The sequence below is a fragment of the Aulostomus chinensis genome, chromosome 5 (assembly GCF_037954235.1).
Source record: "Aulostomus chinensis isolate RoL2024-O1b breed Wild chromosome 5, RoL_Achi_v1.0, whole genome shotgun sequence".
NCBI lineage: Eukaryota > Metazoa > Chordata > Actinopteri > Syngnathiformes > Aulostomidae > Aulostomus > Aulostomus chinensis.
Window position 1 is genome coordinate 11953557 of NC_141324.1, and position 12890 is coordinate 11966446.

General features: G+C 41.0%; 1 long non-coding RNA gene across 4 annotated transcripts; it reads right to left on the reverse strand.

Moving 5' to 3' along the window:
- Positions 1-938: 938 nt before the first annotated feature.
- LOC147261199 (uncharacterized) lies at positions 939-10874 on the reverse strand. 4 transcript variants are annotated; one of them, XR_015116086.1, is made up of 6 exons: positions 10853-10874; positions 10621-10691; positions 3834-3878; positions 3438-3569; positions 3183-3345; positions 939-1125 (listed from the first exon to the last, which is right to left on the reverse strand). It is a non-coding gene; the product is annotated as an uncharacterized LOC147261199 (long non-coding RNA). The 4 variants fall into 4 exon arrangements; XR_015116083.1 differs by having other exon boundaries at positions 3183-3348; XR_015116084.1 differs by lacking the exon at positions 3834-3878 and having other exon boundaries at positions 3183-3348.
- Between the last annotated feature and the right edge of the window lie 2016 nt (positions 10875-12890).

Genomic DNA, 12890 nt, shown 5'->3' on the forward strand with positions numbered 1-12890 from the left:
AGGATTGTTTTTGTTGTGTATGCTTTTCATTTTGAATTATTGTTTCCTCCATAGTTGGAGTGATTTTCATTTATCAATTAACCTTCAATAGACTGTTGTTTATTCCTCCTTTAGTGGAGTGATTTTAATTTGATATTTTTCATATCCACGCCTCTTCCCGTACGGAAGAGGGGTGATCCTATGTGAAAGGTTCAGAGCCTATTTTCTGTTCCTTGAAATTGGAGTTGCCTGGAAACCTTCAATAAAGCTTTCACTGAAACACCTGAACCCTGCGCCTATGTTCAAACCTGGTTGTGACAAGGGCTTTGTTTGGAGTTTGCATGTTCTCCCTGTGCCTGCGTAGGTTCTCTCCAGGTACTCCAGCTTCCTCCCACAGTCTAAACACATGCAAGTTAGGTTAACCGGTGATTCTAAAATGACCATAGGTGTGGCTGTGAATAGGAATGGTTGTTTATGTGTTGGCTCTGTGACAGACTGGCAAATTGTAGGCCTCATTGTGGGGCTATTTTGGTGCCAATGTCTTGTTCATGAATAATTTCAAGTAGCCTACCCATCCATGTGTTGGCCTTTTCTGTCCATAAGTGTTGGCCCCCTGTCCAATTTGACCCTTGCACCACTGGTCCAGGGTGTACCCCGCCTCTCACCAGGAATCAGCTGGGATAGGCTCCAGCCCCCCCCCCCCCCACCCTTAACAGATAAGCGGTTTAGAAAATGGATAGATGGATGTATAAAAATAGAATTAATAAAACCCTGATAAAAAACTAATATAAAAAAGGGATGAGATGGAGCCAACAAACTCTTAAATCATTCAAATTGTAAAACAATCAAAAGAAGAACATTATGCTCTCTGCCCCACCTGCTTAACTACATATGTCTCTTTTGTGTTACCAGTCTGTTAGAAAATATGCAGACATGTTTATGTTTTATCACATACATGTTTTATTATCATGAAGATTTGGCTTTATGTAGAACTCTATGATAGTGTTGTGACCTTTATAAAAGACCGAAGAAATTAAGTTTGTGCAGGATGTATCAGGCTGTGCTTCCACTCCTGACATAAGAAGAGTTTAAGAAAGGCCTTGGACAGTGAGGAGCCAGCATCCCTTCTCTTCCGCTGCGACTATCCTTGAAAGAAAAAGAAAGAACAAGGCGTGATGGGAAGCTACTGAGAGGAGGAACTTTGCATATATATGTTTGAGAGACACTGAAACTGTTCAGAGCCAATGTAGAACTTTGCCTGGACTCCTTGCTCCAAGTAAAACTTTGCATTGGGATCTCTGCCTCTGAGAGTTTTATCTTGTGTGTTGGGAAATTTTGTGGTACGAACTAACGGCAAAAATACAGTCTTTATCCTCCAGAAATAATTTCCTGACGCAATCCTATTCACAATCAACAACCCCCTTATTAATATACCCCCTCAGCAATAATGTTGTAAGGCTCTCATTTATATGCAAATTATACAAACACTTAGGTGAACCACGGGGTTTGCTGTTTTTCAACTGCAGCAATAGAAAAAACCCCACTTCTTTTACTATCCAAACTGCAGCCTTATTGCTATTTCTAAACAAAATGATGTAATTCTTGTCTGCAGATAAAAGAGCTCCATTAGTATTACAGGATCTAGTGGCTTCCAGCCAGAACAGACGAGGCTCTTTCAAATGTAGGCCATGGCCAGTGCTCATGGCATAATCAGTCATTTTAATGGAGATAAGCTGAAGGATAAAATAATCCCCATCCCAACCTCAACAAAAAGAAATAAGGTCACACACATGCACTTGTTTGTTCTATTGTATTCACAGTCAATAAAGTTATTGATGTGAGGAGAGGATCATGGAATTTGGGGCCTGTTGCACCAGTGACCATCCAGTATGAATGAGGCAGTGGGAGCAGACTGAAAACTAACAGGTGGTTGAACAGGAGCAAAAATCTGACACAATGAAGTCTTGTCTGAAAATGAGCATGCTAGCAAGGTTGTGCTCCATTAATTCAAGTCTGTGACCAGGGTGTTGAATCAAGCCGACATACATACAAATAAAGTAAGACTGAGCAAGGTTTCATTTAAAAATAAAAAAAAACTCCAAAAGCCTGACGAGCTCTCCAGCAAATGACCTGAGAATCAAAACGAAATGTATGTTGAGTACAATATTTATTTGTCATGTCCATTTGGCTTGCTGTGGCAGTGATTAGAGCAATGAAAGGGAGGAATGTTTAGGGGTTTCAATCACCAGACACCATATGTGTCTGGATGAATTTCAGTTCAGTCTATTTGACATGAGGTATAAATGAAAATGCTTTTAGCTAGGATTAAGTGGGAAGCAGGCTACATCAGAGCGAGAGATTTTGCATACTAAACATACTGATTTAGCAACTTTGCTTGCTCTGGCCTTGTCTGCTCTTATTCCCACATCAGTGTATTCATGTGCTGGGGACTTGTATGCCTAAAACAAACAAGCAACCAGAACAAATATGTAGAACTAAACCACTGCTGTAATGTGACAGCTCTGAACCTCTTAAACCGATAGAATAACCTTCAGTACAGTATTTCAGTGAAAAAAGACCAGCGCTTCAGCAGCTCACTCCATCTGTAGTTCAACAAAGCAGTTTTTCAGTTACATGCTAAAGTCTCACTAAAACAAGGTAGCAGGCGTGCAACTGATAGGCTCAACTGAACCAGTAAATAATGCCACTTCACACAACCTGAAATTGCCTTCATCATAAAATAGGTTCATATTAGTGTTCCAAAATCAATCTGTGTATGAATGGCCTATTAAGCACTGTTGTGTTTGTGTGTGTCAGTGGGCTGGTCTGAGTGAAAGAGTAACAAATCTAGGCCCATTTTCAGCTGTCGGCCCATTCCTCCTGCACTATGACCAATCTGTTGGGAAATACTGACTGAGTATGGGCTCCTGATGTTTAGGAAAAGTTCTTTCTGAAGAAATCACTAAAATGGCAAAACTATTGCTTTGGTTGGCATTTGAAGTCAAGCACCTCAAAAAATCAGGAGCCAGTCCATTTCATTTGTAGCAGCCAGTCTCAAAAATGTGCCGGATTGGAAAGCAAAGGCTTCAATCAGCCTTGCATGTAAAGTAAGTCACAGATATTTGAGAAATCTGCGGTTTCTCTTGCGCAGGATGTCAATTAATAGTGTGATTTGTGCACTGCTGTATTTTTTATGAAATTACCTTCAGGGGATGTTTGCTGAGCATGCTTGCTTTTCTTTGTCCATCATTCTCTTTCCCACATTTAAACAGCTGCAGATGCTAGTGTTGACTGATGTGCTGGGTTCACCTACTGTCCATCTTCCGCCTCTGAGCACCTCCGAGTACCTCCAGAACACCTCGACAGCTGCTGATGAGTCAAGTCAATTTTATTTATATAGCGCCAAATCACAATAAAACTTATCTCATGACACTTTACAGGTAGAGCAGGTCTCCTACCACAGTCCTTCAATGAATCTACACCCAACAATTCTCCATCAGCAGCACATCCTGCAACAGTGGGGACAAAAACCTTCCTTTTAACAGGCAGGAACGTTGAGCAGACGCAGGATCAGTGGGGACGGCCTTCAGCTTTGGTCGGTTGGGGGGAAAGAGAGCAGGAGAGCGGGGCAGAGACAAAGACAGATCATGGAGAAAGACAGATATGCAGAAGGAAAGAGAGGGACAGAGATAAAGAGAGAGAGAAAGGGAAGAGACTTGTGGTAAAGCCAGAGACTGCCATTCTCACTTATATATTTCAAGCCACATATTCAGTGATGTTTTGTTTTGTTCTTTTTCCCAAATACATTTATTATTTTTTTGATCACCTTGTAGATTTTTCATCATTTTCATTACCATAGTTTAGGTTGCAGTACGTACACCTTAGTTATTCTTGGGTTTCTGAAATCATACAGCATACAAAAAATACCAGGTTGAAACATAGTTATTTAAAGGAATTGCGCGCGCGCACACACACACACACACACACACACACACACACACACACACACACACACACACACACACACACACACACACACACACACACACACACACACACACATACTGTCATCTCCTATACTGATCTGATCTTCTTGAAAGAGTCACACCTGACTGCAGGGCTCCTTTTATAGTAAGGGAAGGTAATTGGAACCCACCATTTGGACAGGGGAGTTTGTTGAGGTGTTGAGTGTTTATGTTGCATTCACAAAGAGATCTATTGCTTAAAACATGTAGAATACTTACCTTGTATGTGTTAATGAGAAACCTGAGATTTTGAAATATTTTTACACAGAGTAAGGTCACTTGAATAGTAGGTGAGTTTGTGTGACAGTCCTAATAAAGGGAGAGTTGGTTTGGTCCAGCGCAGAAAAGGCTCTTGCTGGAGAGCTTCTGGTTGGATTTTTCTTGGGGAAAGTGGAGAGTGAGGTCGGGCACCAGGCTGCCAAGAGCTCTGCCCGTATATGGCACGAGAGCCTGAGTATGCTCTATCTCGTTTGCTTGAGTTGAAGCATATATGTTTGTTGTTTTAATTTTTGAACATCCATTTTGTTTATAATATTTTTGAATTTTTGTTTTCCACCTTGCAAGAAGACAAATAAATTTGCTTAACTGCAAGGGAACTCTTTTACAAGACTGATGGACAGACGGGGACGTGAGCAGGTGGAGCTACGGGTGGCAGCTTGAGCCTCTTCAGGTCTGCAGCCTCCTCCAGCAGCACCAGGGAGAACTTCCTTGGAGATTTATTTGTCTGAGAGCATTTAGAGGCCCCAGCTCATGTTTACAGGGGCTGCGATGTGGGCCAAAAACACTTACACTCCCTCTATTGATCAAACCATAGGCAAGTTTTCAAGGTGTATACCCAACAGCTTCAAATGTAAAATGATATCTGGAAATCTAAATGATTGCAAGATGTTTTTTGTTTTTTTACAATATTCAAATTTGCAGATATACTAACAGAACAAAATAAGAGATATGACCATGTTATCAAATGAACAGAGAGCGAATAGTAATGCACCTCATGTTTAAGTGCAATGCTATTAGATGGCGCTGTAGGTTACGGCAGCCACTCCGAACGCTCTGAGCACTGTTTTGACAGCGGACGCGGCCGCTGCACGTGAAAGGATTCATAGTGTCACTGCACGGCTGCAGACCCAACATCCTGAGGCCTTCATGATCATTTCTGGAGACTTCAATCATGTCACCCTGGACTCTACCCTGGCTGCTTTCCATCAGGTTGTTGACTGTCCCACAAGGAAGAACAGGACGATTGACCTCCTGTATATCAACGTTAAGGAGGCATACAGAGTCACCGCCCTCCCCCCACGGGGCAAGTCGGACCACAACCTGGTGCATGCACAGCCCAGTACACCCCCCTGGTCAAAAGACAGGCAGTCTCTACCCGCACCATCAGGAGATGGACTCTGAGAGACAGCTACAACACCACAGACTGGGATGTACTGCTGGGTGGACATGATGAGGACATGGATGGGATGACTCACTGTCTCACAGACTATCTCAGCTTCTGTGCAGACGTGGTAGCCCCCACCAAGACTGGTCGGTGTTATCCAAATAACACACCATGGATAACACAGGAAGTCAAGGATGTCCTCAACAGGAAGAAGAAGGCCTTCAGGACAAAGGACAAGGAGAAGATGAGAGCAGCACAGAGGGAGGTGAAACGCTGTCTGAAGGAGGCAGAGGACTCCTACAGGAGGAAGGTGGAGCAAAAGCTGAAGGAGAACGACATGAGGGAGGTCTAGGAGGGCGTCAAGACCATCACCGGCCACAAAGCCAGGACCAGCACGGAGGGGGGAGGAGTGGAGAGAGCAAGAGCAAATGACCTGAACAAGTTCAGGTCATATATATATATATATATATATATATATTTTTTGTTTTGTTTTCTTTTCTATTTTTCTATACAGTTCTATTAATGTCTATTCTTTTTACCTTTATGGTAACAGTGCCGTGACTGTGTAGGAGATTTCCCTGGCGGAACGTCCAAAAGGGATTAATAAAGTAAATCTATCTATCTAGCTATCTATCCATCCATCCATCCATCCATCCATCATCTATCTATCTATCTATCTATCTATCTATCTATCTATCTATCTATCTATCTATCTATCTATCTATCTATCTATCTATCTATCTATCTATCCATCCATCCATCATCTATCTATCTATCTATCTATCTATCCACCCACCCACCCATCATCTATCTATCTATCTATCTATCTATCTATCTATCTATCTATCTATCTATCTATCTATCTATCCATCCATCCATCCATCCATCCATCCATCCATCCATCCATCTATCTATCTATCTATCTATTTATCTATCCATCTATCTATCTATCTATCTATCTATCTATCTATCTATCCATCCATCCATCCATCCATCCATCCATCCATCCATCCATCCATCCATCTATCTATCTATCTATCTATCTATCTATCTATCTATCTATCTATCTATCTATCTATCTATCTATCTATCTATCTATCTATCTATCTATCTATCTATCTATCTATCTATCCATTTAAAAAAAAAGCAGTTTCTGGCTGGTGTAAAATCAGCAAACTGCTGTATCTCATTTTTTAACCAAATCCTACACATTTTGGCAGTCCTGCATTATGATAACTAATATACTTTCACCTCCATTCACTGAGCCGCCCCTGAAACTCTCTTGAGACTCTCTGTAGTTTGTAGTATTATTAGCTGGGCATCCGTCAGGCAGTAACCTTGAGAATGCTGCCCTCTGCTGGTTAATTTTGGCAACATTTGCATCGGCGTAAGAGGCACGTACGCTGATACTTACACTCATATATAATACTAATAATACTAATACTGATACGAATACTGGATGGCAGAAAACTAATCTACAAACACTTTGATGGAAGTATTTATTTGGGACATGCAACGACAGAACAAATACAAAAAAACAAAATAAAAAAACAATTGGACAACATTAAATTGCAGTAGTAAATGATCAAACTCTGATTGAACATATCTACAAAGAAGGAAGAAAAGATGTAAACCTTAAATCCTTCCCTTTCCTCATATTCATTCATTTGTATCTATTCATTCACCATCACACACATTTTCTTTATCTTGTAAAAAATTCTATTTGTTGGCAAATATCCACATCCTGTGAACTCCCATCAAGTGTTTAATTTGATTACATTGACAAATTAATTGCATTCATATGTGCATAAATTTAAATATTGTATGCATACACCCACATATCCATGTACGTACTTATAAGCATATTATACATACATACATACATATTGATACATTATCTACTAAATAACAAATAAATAAATAAATAAGCATGCGAGTAAGTAGGTAACTAAATAAATTGATAAATAAATACATAAATAGATAAAGGAAGTTAGCCCTTGTTTCCAAGCCCTTCTTCACCTCTTTGCTTTGTAAGAATCATGTCTTCATTCCTCTTTTTGTACTGTATCATGTTTGACTTAACTCCACATTTAGTCTGTTCCCAAATTTAAATCCACAAATTGAAATTTTTAAAAAGTACAATATTGTTTGAGCACTATGAGTTTTCAGGTTTTACTCCTACCCGAAATTAAGAGCCCCTTCTATATCAAAGACATTTTTTCCAATATTTCCTGGTAGTATTTTTGGGGGGGGGGGGGGGGGGGGTTAGGTGGACCTTTTTACATTACGTTAGTTGCGCATTTAGAAATTCCTCAAGCATAGTGAACAATAATTTTGGCTTATAGTTGAGAAATTCATTCCAACTTTAACAGGTGTTGCCCAGCCCTCCTGGTAGTCAAGTGAAATCAAGTCCATTGTTTTGTTTAGCGCCACATCACAACAAACGTTACCTCATGACACTTCACAAGTGGAGCAGGTCCAGTTCCACACTCCTTTAATGAATTCAAACCAAACAGTTCTCCATGAGCAAACACATCCTGCAACAGTGGCGACGAACACCTTCCTTTTAACAGGCAGGAACGTTCAGCACAGGGACGTGCACGTGACCGTAGAGGGGCAGGGGCTCAAAGTCAGAAAAGGGCAGCATGTGTGCAAATTTTTTGGGGAAATTAATGTCAAATCCTAAAATAAAGCACTAATAGAAAGCTAACTTCTTAGCTATGTGTCCGGTGTCGGTGAACGTGATATGCAACTGCCACTCCTTTGCCTTCCTTTTCTGTATCCTTTCTTATTTTGGCATCGTGCTGCAGGCATAATCAACATGAATCAAGTTTAAATACAGATGGTAATATTGTAAACACAGATAACCTAGAGTTTACACCCCCAGAATGCTGAAATCACTATAATATTATCATTATTATTATTATTTTGTTAGCCCACACAGTAGTAGCAAAGTAAACAATAAACTTTATCGGTCTATGTAAACCTTGGACCTGTACTTCACACCTGAAGTGAGGAAAATAGGCTATGATCCGCTGAAAACAGTGTATTTTATTTTGAAAATCAGCCAAAAATAGAGTGTTTTTCTGAAATATGAGGTGACCCATATTTAAGCAGGTTGAATAAATGGACGGCGTCTAGTTAGACCAGAACTCACAGGTTGAAGTTGCTCCACTGTCACATCTCCTTAGTTCTACATGGGGCAGCGGCTTCTCTCCCTCTCAACTCACTTGCCTGCTCTCTCTCTCTGCGGAGCCGCAACAGAGAAGCGGCTCAACATACAACAAGCTAGTATTGCAAGAAAATTGGAAGAATACTGTGGAGTTTTTGTACCGCCAATTTCTTTTTCATTTTACATCCTTTACAGGAATTTATTAATGTTATTTAAAACACACACACACACACACACACATACAGAGGGCACTTTTTAATACGAGGCAAAAAGGTCAGGGGCTCAAGCACCCCTTGGGCCCTATGTGTGCACGTGTGTGGTTGAGCAGATCCAGGCTCAGTGGGAATAGCCATCTGCTTTGACCCGTTGGGGGGGGGAAAGAGAGCAGGAGAGCAGGGCAGAGACAAGACAGACAATAAAGAAAGACAAATATAAAGAAGGAAAGAGAGAGGGAGGGATAAAGAGGGAGAGAAAGGGGAAGAGACTGATGGACAGACGGGGACGTGAACAGGTGATGCTAAGGGTGGCAGCTTGAGCCTCTTCAGGTCTGTAGCCTCCTCCAGCAGCACCAGTCAGGGATCTGGGATTGAGAGAAGCACAAAGGCTCCAGAGGAGAAGACGATTTGGTAACACATGAGTATAGGAAGACAGTTCCAGACATTCTAGTATCCAGATGTGTGGATTGAGTCGTAGGCTTTCTTGTAGTCAATCCAGATGGTGCGTAGGTTGGTCTGTCTGCTCTTACAGTCTTGGATGACTGCTCTGTCTACTAGTGGCTGGCGCTTGGCTTCTCGGGTGTTACTGCCATTTCCTTTCTGTGCCCCATTCATGTATTGACACCCGTGCTTACTTCGCCGCTAATATGCTGACAGGAACTGTTGTGGAGAGGAAGGTTATTGGTCGGTAGTTGGATGAGGTGTGGCCCATCTGAGGGTCCTTCATGATCAGGACTATTCCGCCCTGGGTTAACCACTCTGGGTACATCCCTTAGCAGCTGGATTATCTGTGCTGCAAGGCATTCATGCAGTACAGTTAACTTTTTCAGCCAGTAAACATGGACCATATCGTGGCCTTCGGGTCCCGGCTCTTAATCTTTTAACACTTTGGCCCCTGAGCACCTGTGAGTACCTCAAGAACCCCTCAACAGCTGCTGATGAGACACTTACTTGCTCTCTTATTCTTCACACCTTAATCCAGTTGGTCTTTGTGTCTGCTCTGTTCTCCTGCTCTCTTTCCCCCCCAACCAGTCAAACAGGATGCTGTGGTAGCCCTGCTGGTTCAGTGAGCCTTCAGTTTGAACTAAATCCCCAACAGTGTCACCAGCAAAGTGCCCCCACACCATCACACCTCCTCCTCCGTGCTTTATGGTGGGAACCATGCATGTAGAGACCATCCATTTACCTTTTCTGCATTGCACAAAGACAAGGCAGGTGGAAACAAAGATCTCATATTTGGACTCATCAGACCAAAGCATAGATTTCCACTTGTCTGATGTCCATTCCTTGTGTTTCTTGGCCCAAACAAATTTCTTCTGCTCGTTGCTTTTCCTTAGTCGTGGTTTCATAGCAGCTGTTTGACCATAAAGGCCTGATTCACACAGTCTCCTTTCAACAGTTTTTGTAGAGATGTGTCTGCTACGAGAACTCTTTCTGACATTTATCTGGGCTCTAAACTGAGGTGTTGTTAATTTGCAATTCCTGAGGCTGGTGACTCGGATGAAGTTATCCTCAGTAGCAGAGGAGACTCTTGGTCTTCCTTTCCTGTGGCAGTCCTCATGTGAGCCAGTTTTGTTGTAGCACTTGATGGGTTTTGCAACTGCTCTTGGGGACACATTCAAAGCTTTTGGAATTTTCCGGACTGACTGACCTTCATTTCTTAAAGTGATGATAGACTGTCATTTCTCTTAATTTAGCTGATTGGTTCTTGCCATAACATGAATTCTAACAGTTGTCAGATAGGGCTGTCAGCTGCGCACCAACCTGACTTCTGCACAACAACTGATGGTCCCAACCCCATTAGGAAGGTAAGAAGTTCTACAAATGATCCCTGACAAGGCCAACCTGTGAAGTGAAGACCATCTGAGGGGACGACATCGCGGAGCTCACTGAGAGAAGGCCAAGGGTCTGCAGCGCTGTCAACAAAGCAAAGGGTGGCCACTTTGAGGAGTCTAAAATAAGAAGCATCATTACAGTTATGTGCAGCACAGTGGTGTAGTGGCTGGCACTGTCACGGTAGCGACCCCAGCCAGTCAGTGGTAAAGCGCACTGATGTTTCTCAGAAGTCTTTATTTACCTTCAGCCGCCATCCTTCCATGTGTAACCCACTCACTAAAAAGTGTTTGGCAATTATAGGGTTAACTCCTCGCTAGTCGGCTGTTTTGTTGTTGTTTTTTCTCTATCGGCACCTGTAGAAAAGTCCGATCCACCACTCGGGTTTAGGACGGAAAAGGACGAAGGAAAAAAAAAAAAGGGCGCGTGTGGTGATGAGAGTGGGAGTGCTGGGGGATTTGCCAAGAGGAAGGGAAGAAGTTAAATGGTGCAGAATATTGTACTTCTAATGTGTGCTTCTACTTACCGTTACCTTGACGAGGTCCGACGAGTGTCTGTTACCGTGGAAAACTCCGGTGAGTGATGATATTATTGATGTTAACCTGCCTGCTAACGCGGCGGTCGGCTAGCACAGCCATTAGCTACCATGATATAGTGCGGTGAAAAGTTATAAAACCAGTCGGAGCTTTTAAGAGTGTTTTGGAAGTGGGAAAAAGCTGAATTCATTATTTACTCAGTTACATTGTACTTATAAGGTATCATTTCATATGGAAGTACTGTTAAAACTGGGCAAAGGTTAAAAATATGTTACTGTGTTATGTAAAAATGTTGTAATTTCATTGAGTGTGAATGTGAAAAAGTTTATGGTTAAATAGTTAAATACTGTAAGAAAAAATGCGATAAATAATTATTTAGATAAGAATGTTATATAAGAAAAATGTTAATTTCATGGAGAGATTATTTACATGTTAAAAAAATTAAGAGTAAAACTTAATTTACAGTTTGAGACTGACATGATTGAATTTATAATGATGAAATAATTTGATTTATTGTTTTGCGCAATATGTGCAGACTGGTTTTTATGTGACCCCGGATCACCTGAGAGACGTTGAGATTGATGGCGAGCCAGACCCACCAGAGGAACGCTGAGGCGTTCTGTAAGTAGCCTGGCCAGCTACTTCAGGATCCTCAGCCGGATCGTCGTGGAGACATACAGGAATTCCCAGATAAGAAGACAAACACACACTCATACCTACCCTGGTAGTGTAACTCCAAAGACAAGATAAACCACACAAAGAACATTGTCAACACAGACAAACTGAAGTCTACTGAACAAAAAGAAGTGAATACAAGGACATTATTTCTTTTCAGATAATTTTATTTATTTTTTATATTTATTTTTCTTTTTTTTAAAAGAAATGAGCTCTATTTTATTTGGGGTATTTCTGAGTCACTGTTAATGTGATATTTTTGTGTTTTACTGAAATTAAACCATCAGTTGGTTACCGTATTCAGTATCCGTTACTCCTTAGAACCTAGTCTAAAATATAACACAAGTGTTACACATGAAACACCGTAAGAGCTGGATAAGACAGTTCAATAAAATACAATTAAATCTTAAAAACATAACCTTTATGACAAAACTATACATAAGTGCATTAATTCAAAATTAACTGACACTGACAACAATACATGAAGAAATTAGGAGGCTCCTGTAACTCCATCAGCTTAACGGTCAAAGACTATCAACATCGCGATACATTTAAACACTTTAAACACAGCAAATAAACCAAGTTACACATCAGAGCAAATTCAAACAAAACAAATATTTATCACACAATACCTTGTTCCCAATTCTGGCAAGGTGCTTAAAATTCTGAAGAGTATCCTTCCATTGTAGAGCGCGTTCCATTTTAACCGTTCCGCCCGTTACAAAGCTGCGTCAATTTCATTCAGTTATGCGGTCGTTACTTCCGCCAGAAGAGCACAAAAAATAAAAGCATGAATTATACATATATTTAAAAAGGGGGGGGGGGACAAAGGCCTACAGAAGCAGTTACTATATTAAAAGAACATTTTTAAAAGTTACTTACACTCCCACCAATCATGAGTGAATAATGGAACAGTATACAGTTTACATTAAGCACGAATGATTTCTTAAATAAAAATTAATCTCTTTACATTGGAGCACATAACATTTGACACAGATAGACAATCTTTATACACTGCATTGCGATTAGATACTTTGAAAATAGGGGTATTATGAACCACAACGGGGGTGG